Source organism: Rhea pennata, chromosome 7 (assembly GCF_028389875.1).
Source record: "Rhea pennata isolate bPtePen1 chromosome 7, bPtePen1.pri, whole genome shotgun sequence".
NCBI lineage: Eukaryota > Metazoa > Chordata > Aves > Rheiformes > Rheidae > Rhea > Rhea pennata.
This window is the reverse complement of record NC_084669.1, coordinates 1,812,501-1,820,000: the sequence shown is the minus strand read 5'-3', so window position 1 is coordinate 1,820,000 and position 7,500 is coordinate 1,812,501. Positions and strand designations below refer to the sequence as shown.

The following is a 7,500-nucleotide window of genomic DNA, read 5'->3' as shown; positions in this document are numbered from 1 at the left end:
CTGAAGAGCGGCCAGGTGAGACTATTTTAACCGGTGGACATGGTCATTAGTCTAGGACAGGAAGAAGGGTCAGAATGGGGTATATATACACCAAAAAGTGGGGGACGCAGGCAGCCTTTAGCATCAGCTGGTGGGAGACCGTGTCATCTGGGGGCTCCCTGCGTCTCAAGGCGAAAGCAGTATGTTATTGGCAGGTGCCTGTTCTGGTGATCCACCGTCGCAGGGGAGCCGTCCGCGGGGGCGCCCGTAGCGTGGAGCCAGAGTTCGGAAGTGGAAATTCAGGTAAAAGGGAGAGAGACTTGGAAGAGGAGAAGTGGGGCAGTCGGTGTCCAGCAGCAAGTGCACGAGCAGCGCAGAAAGGCCGGGACGTGCAGGGTGGAAAGATCGAAGAAACATCTTTCAGTAGACGCAAGGCTTCCGAGTGCACCGGGGCGTTTTTTTCTTCTTCTTTTTACCTTGGTTCCTATAGGGATAAGGCTGATCAGGTCATGCTCGTGAGTCTTTCCTTGTTTCTGTCCTTGAGTAACTTTGGAGTTTGATGGATGGTCTTAACCAAGTTTGACCAAGGGCTAGGAACATGATTACATTCCTCCAGATTCCCGGAAAGCGGGTGAGCGTGAGCGGAGAGGCTGCCCCTGCCCTGCCTGCGGCAGAGCCTGCAGCCTGGTGCGGTCTTCAGAGGACCTCCGTGACGGAGCAAGAGCCTTCACAAATGCTCCGTCTGGGGGGAGCTGCAGGTTCTTCGACAGCAGAGTTAATAAGTGGTGGACGCCTGTCTGTAAGAAATGAGGTGTGATATTTGTGGAACTACTTTCCCGTAGTAGTGAAGGAATTGTACTCTCCTTTCTCCAGAACTGCTGCCTCTTCCATATTTTCTAGCTCATCTGGCTTCTCTCTGCTGAAAACTGCTTGTGACAGGTTAGTCACCTAACCAGATCTTACCGTGCTCTTCAGTTCATCCAGCCCGCCTTTGTCCTCTCTGGTCCTTTTATAAATCCCATGCTAAATTGCAAATACAAGCTTAAGTGTGCCTATGTCTGTCTTCATAAATAATGCATGGCTAAGAAATGTTAAAGGGGAAGCTACAAGGGAAGCTGCCCTACAGTAATTCAGAGCTATAAATCGTATTTTCAGTTTGCTATGTATGCTAAGACTGTCTTAAGGATTCAGAAGCAAGATATTATGAAGTGTGCCACTTCATTATCGTATTTTAGAAGCAATTTTTTAAAATTTTACTCACCTTCCTGTATATATGTCAGCCTGCATCCTTTTCAGCTCTCCGAAAGAGGGTTCATCCTGGGACTGCAGAGAGCATGAGCTTTCTTTTCGTAAGGCAAACAGATCATTTCAAGTAGCGGCTGGTGTATGTAAAAATCCTTAGAGAAGGTTATGTAATTTGGGGGTTTGGATAGCACAGAAATTATCCTTCCAATATCTAAAACTGTTACAGGATCATCGGATAATTCTGGTAGGAACAGACCTAGGAAGACTCGAGTGCAACCTCCTGCTCGAAGCAGGGTCAGCTTTGCTGAACATGCAGCAGTTCTTACGGATTCAAAGGAAATTTTCTGTAATCATTTAAATACTGTTTCTTACAGTGTACATGCTAGAGTGAGAAACACAGTATTTTAATGGGTGCAGAGAGAGCGTTTGACTGCGTAGAGTTGGGTTTCTCTTAAAGTTGAGTTTCTTTTCCCAAAGAAAATTTGCCATTAAACACTTCTTGAACTATTACTTTATATACTATTTGACTTCAGAAATTAAAATTAAAAAAGCAAAGCAAAAAAGCAAAAAAATGAAAAAGCGGATCATAAATTTGTTTTGAAGAGGAATGGACTGCAACCTTTTGGGGTTGATATCTACCTCTTACACCCTCCACATCAAGCCTACCTACCTGGGCAAGCCTTGTGCTGTTACGCTTTCTCAGGACAGGCTGGTTTAGTGCTCGGCACACGCATAGCTGAGGGTTGCTTTGCATCCTGTTCCCCAGCACAACACACGAATGTGGAGAACCATAAAAATATCTGATACAATACTTCGTTTTATGGCAATCCGCATGATTTAGTCCATCTCAACTTCACTGTAGGAATAAAAAGTTCAGTTTATAAGGAATAAATATGGAAGGGCTCATTTCTGTTGTAAAGATTTTCTGACAAGCAAAAATATAATCCTTTTTGAAAACCTCATTAGAAAATCAATTATATCATGACACTTAATGTTGTGTTATTTACAAGCAAGATGTCTTGTTGGGGAAAATGCTATAAAAATTCACACTTAATATAGAAAAATGTTAGAACATAAAGAAGAATTAGGTTTCAGTATTAGCATGTTCAAAGTAGCAATTACCAAATATGGGCTTATGCTCAATCAAGAACAGTACAAATATCCAATTGCACAAGTGACAGAAGGTAGTGCATGCTCAGAGTGAAGAAAAAGATCTTTTCAGAGCAAATGGTGTTGAGTTTATTTACAGTTTTGAATGTATGTACAGTATACAGATTGTACAATTTTTACATCTCTTTTTGCTTTCTCTAATTAAACAGGTCTTGGTATTTCTGTTTTTAAATGCCGTAAAATAGAAATACTTATACTGGCAGACACCTGGCAAAAAGATGGCACCTTTAGGATTAGTGAAGGGCTGTGGCTGGTAAATACACATTTTTGCTTCAGAGAAAGCGTAGAAAAATTCTGCTACATTATTATTTTATACAGAGAGACTGGGTGTGGAGCCGAGCTATTTATTTTTTTCCAGATTTGAGACCTCGTTGAGATGCTGGTAACCAAAACATCTATGCAATCCTGGAAGCTTCTGATTGGGAGACAGATGCAGTGTTTTTAGACCTTTCCCAGTTTTGTTTGTCTTCATGGGTTTAATTTACTGACGCCAAATCCTTTCTCCTTAGTAAAATACCCAAGTTAAATAACCTTCCATAGGAGCACCTGATTAGAGGTTATAACAACTGGAGAGTTCTAGTCCTGTCTTCTGGGAAAGCTGTTCCAGAGCTATTGATAAAATCTTTAGGATTTGCTAGTGGGCACAATCAGCTCTGTGCTTTTCAGCGGAGGAGATGATAGCCGGTTAGTACATGAACTGGTCCCTGCCAGCTCCCCCTGCTTCCCTCTCCCATATTGAGTCACAGGTTGTATCTGAGATACTGTGTCACTCCAAGAGGACTCGAAGAGATAATCTGGGGGGTATTTGCAATGGTTTGAGTTCATTGCAAGAAAGGTTTATGTAGGTGTTGGTATGGAGCTTCTTGGAGTTGTTGGAGTTGCATTTTCCCCGGTGTAACTCGAAGGGGTGGAGAAGGCACAGATGATTAAGCAGCTGGACACCAGAGCTTGTGTGGCTTTAGCCCGAGGGAACTTTGGTGGCTACCCTGCCGGAGGCCATCCTAACCAAGAGGATATGTTCTTTGGAGGGCAGCGGGGAAAGAGGTCTTGGTCTTGCCTAGTCTCTTCCGCATAAATGATAAAATGTGCATTTGTGCAGGGAGTAGAGAGCAGGTCTCTAGTTCCTTGGGTGAGTGCCTTAATCACGCTCTTGTCTTTCTCTACAGCTCCTTAAATATTCTGTAGTCTGGAGAGCAGAATGTCGTGAGGACAACGTCACGTAGACCTACCTCCTGGTAGCTGAAAAGCAGCCGTTGTTAGGAGATGCACTGGGAGAGGAAGGGGCTTAACCAAGGTCTCCATTCCTGGGTGAGGGCTGAAAACAATTTTAACTGAGTGTTTTAATTTGCAAATTCATGTGCAAGATGAAACGTTTTCAAGTTAAGTATAAACACCCAAAGTTTACATGATTTTGTTCCAGCGAGATATAGTAACTACTTTAAATCTAGTCAGTCAGAGTACAAGTTTCATTTTTTCACGGCTGAAAAAGATATTCAATTTGCATGCTTTGAATTATAAAACTAATTATAAACCTATGAAATTAATTGTTTATTTTTAAACTGAAACAATTTTTAGGAATTTACTTTTCCTTGAAATGGAAAATTCTTGACTTTAAACAGAAAATTTTATTCGTCACGCAAGTATGAGAAGGGGCTAACATATGACTAATACAGTGTATTCAGAGTATTACAATGAATACAAAAGATAAACTTATACCTAGAATGGCTGTCTTAAATAGCCCAGAGGCTAAGTTTACAACGGCTGCAGAACTTACGATGCTTATTTGCTGCGGAATAAAACTGAAAGCGTTAACCTTTTACTTGTCCGCTGCAAATACTGCAACTAGGCATGTACTCAACACGCTTGTTCAATATGTTCCTAAATGACTTGAGATTACAGTTAATCATCAATAGAAAAGAAATACTAAGTAGTTTCGTCTTTTTTTGCTATATAATGCTTGTAGTGGTTCTGTGTGTATAGCTGTAGAGCATCTGATTTTCAGGTTAAATCCATGCATACATACGTACACTTCATTAAGGACTTTGTTGGCAGTTACATCTGGTTTTGGGCTCCCCTGAATCGGACTGCCACGCAGCCCAGGGCGCAGCTCCATGCCGTCCTGCAGCCCTCGCCCCCTCCTCAGTCGGTGCACGCAAAACCATTTGTGTCCTGGCAGCGACAGGTTTGTGGGGGGAAGCTTGCTGAGTATAATTTTCTGCGGAGATCTGAGACGTTCCTTTCTCCAGGAAAAGAGATGGAAGTCCTTGCGAAAAGCATGTAGTTTTATATTTTGATTTTTCTGGTTTGTGTTCTGGAACAAAAAGTTTCTGAGAACCAGAATTTCAGATTTGATTAATTTCTTCTTTCCACATGATACATCCTGAGTTGAGTTATGGTCATAATGTTTTGCAGATGTTATAAAGCCTACATTTAATCAAATTTCCAAAGTCTTTTAAATTTTTTATCTGGCCTCGTCTTGAAGGGTGAACCTCCTTGCTGGGGATAAGTGTTGATTTTTACGAATTTCCTGCGGCATTCGTTGTGTAGATAGTATTCTCTGTTGTAACACGTTTGGGATCTTGCGGTCACGTGGAGTCAGATCTTGGATATGGGTGCTGCTGGATTTGGGCAGCAAAAGCCCTGCCTCAGCTCTCCGCGGAGCACAAGCCATCACGCTCGCTCGTGGTGGAAGAGCTGAAATAACACGTACAACAGATCAGTTCCCACACCGCTGACATTAGTTATTTAGCAACGAATGAGTATATAACAACTCTTTAAAGATGGGCTCTGTATGTATAGCAAAGAGCTGCCATCCTCCATGATTTGGTAGACTATTAAACCTAAAAAGTTACATTCAATAATGTTAATGGTCTGACTAACATAAAGGGAAGCAGGAAAATTTCAAGTTGGTTCTAAAATTTTATGTTAAATCTGCCACTTTGAAAAGAGCTGGGAACACATATGGCCAGCGAGAACACCCAGGGTTTTTAGGGCTAAGAATTATTTAGGAGAGGATTTCAATTTTAGGCTTTGTTTTCATTTTGTGCCAGGCATTTTTACAGTATCGTTTATTTAATTAGTTAGAAATATTTTGAAGCGCCTTCTGGTAAAATTATTTAAAAGCACCTACTTGGTGCCGCGTAGCACGCAGAGTAAAGCATGGAAAATCCTCCGGAGTTTATTATTCTCTGCCTGTAAATTATTGTTATTTATGCTACTGGAGACCGGAATTTCAAAAGAACAGCATCTTTCCGGAGAAATGCACTGCCAGGGAGCCCTGAAGTCACATAAAGCAGAGCCGTGGAAAGGTCACGTTAGCCAAGCGATGCCGTCTTCCCCCAGCACTAATCGTGGCCACGAGCTCCTGCCCCACGCGGTGCCGGGACGGCCCACGCGGCACCATCCGCGGTCATCGCCGTGTCTGGCAGCTGCCATCCCCAGCGGCTTCTGCGTTCGGAGCGATTTGCCGTGAAAACCCAGCTTATCACGGGCCAAACTGTGAGGGGACGGTGATTTGTTTGGCTTCTGCAGAAATACGAAAAATCTCTTGGGGTTGTCGTTAGTTGTGTGTGCCCTCTAAACCTTAGCTTTGCAAATGTTTCCCGTGCATTCGTAATGGAGTAATAGCGCTTGTATAAAAGGTTATGCAGATTTTTAAACTTCCCATTCAAAAGACCGCATGAACGTGAAATATCTAAGAAATATGCACACAGTAACCTTTTCACAATCATAAATAGACTTGTAACTTCTGGAGTCTTTTGGAAGTTCATGGCCATCACCTTAATATATTCTCCAAATGATGGTAGTTTTCAAGGACAGTTTCTTTATATATCATCATCATTTTATGTTAATGAAGACTTCTTTGGGACTTAGTCATTCTTGGTATTTTGGAGCAAATGGTGCTCTTCAGTTTGTACACACAAGCATTGGCTATACTTTCTTTCTTTTCACCCTGCGAGCTCTAGTCCCCAGCTTTTATGGCCAGATTGAATGCAGTTTTGCCGCAGGATGTTCGCTGCTCTGCCTTTCGTAGTTGGTCTGCTTTCTGTATTTGTTTAACGGTCTCTGTTCTGCAAAATCAGCTCCCTTTCATGGTATCTTCTCAGGATGATTGTGAACTATTTCTGTTTTATGGACAAAAATCAGGAATCTCGAGTTGCTGAAGCCGTTATGCTCCGGGCCAGCGGCTGGGCTCTACCAGCGCACTTATTTCGGTGGCAGATGATGTGCAGAACCTGCTTCTAGCCAGGAAGAAGATCTTGGCGTGTCCCCCCGGCCATATGTCCCAATATTTGGAAAATCCAGCGTCAGAAGCATATGCGGAGCGCAGGAACAGCTGCTTGGCCAGGCTCCGCAGCCGCAGCGTGCGACCGGCTCTCACCTTCAGAAGAAAACGCGGGCGGCTGTTGTGGTGGAGGATTGCAGGAACCATGGGGATAATTAGAGGAGAAGCCTGGTCGTCTCCTGAGAATATCTAGTGATAGAGAATAACAAACACAAATTGGACCTTCTGGTCAAGGAGAGCTTCATTTTAAAGAGTATCTTACCCAGAGCGCAGTTCTTACTCAGACTTTCGGGAAAGTCCGACATCGTTCATTTGCATCCTCATCAATATGCCGACTAAAAGGAAATTTTCTTGTATGCAAGACAGTGATGGAAAAAAATTCCTAAAGCTTAATAATGTATGTTTAGCAACGTACAATTCTTTTCTTCCCAAATGAAAATACATTTAATTGTGTGTTACTACTCTAACGAATCCTATAAAATAAACTGCCCAAGTATGGAGCGTAACTAGTATAATAAATTTCTCGCTAAGGGTAACATTGACCCAAAAAATATCTTCTTAAAGCAGAAGAATCTTCTAGTGAGCTAAGGCTTCGTAGGGTTATGTGTATTACAGGGAGAGAGATTCATTTTTGCTTTTAAGAAGGTTCTGAAGTTTCTGAAATACTGTGTGTTGCGTCTGTTTGTTATGAATGGACAGCGAAGGGTATTTTGTTTTCCTCCCTATCTTGACCCATCTACTAGGCCCTAAAACTACTTTGATTTATGCTGCAGCGTAAACCATTTTTTTTCCCTGTCTTCTTCATGGGGAATCAACTTTTT

At 42.4% G+C, this 7,500-nt stretch overlaps 1 protein-coding gene and 1 long non-coding RNA gene across 2 annotated transcripts in view; one reads left to right on the top strand and one right to left on the bottom strand.

Moving 5' to 3' along the window:
* MGMT (O-6-methylguanine-DNA methyltransferase) overlaps positions 1-7,500 on the top strand; it is a 163,019-nt gene that overhangs the window by 108,687 nt on the left and 46,832 nt on the right. The window lies entirely within an intron of this gene.
* LOC134142467 (uncharacterized) overlaps positions 6,659-7,500 on the bottom strand; it is a 13,064-nt gene continuing 12,222 nt past the window's right edge. Inside the window, exon 4 of the long non-coding RNA XR_009958883.1 lies at positions 6,659-6,868. This is a non-coding gene — a long non-coding RNA (uncharacterized LOC134142467). The remainder of the gene's footprint in view (positions 6,869-7,500) is intronic.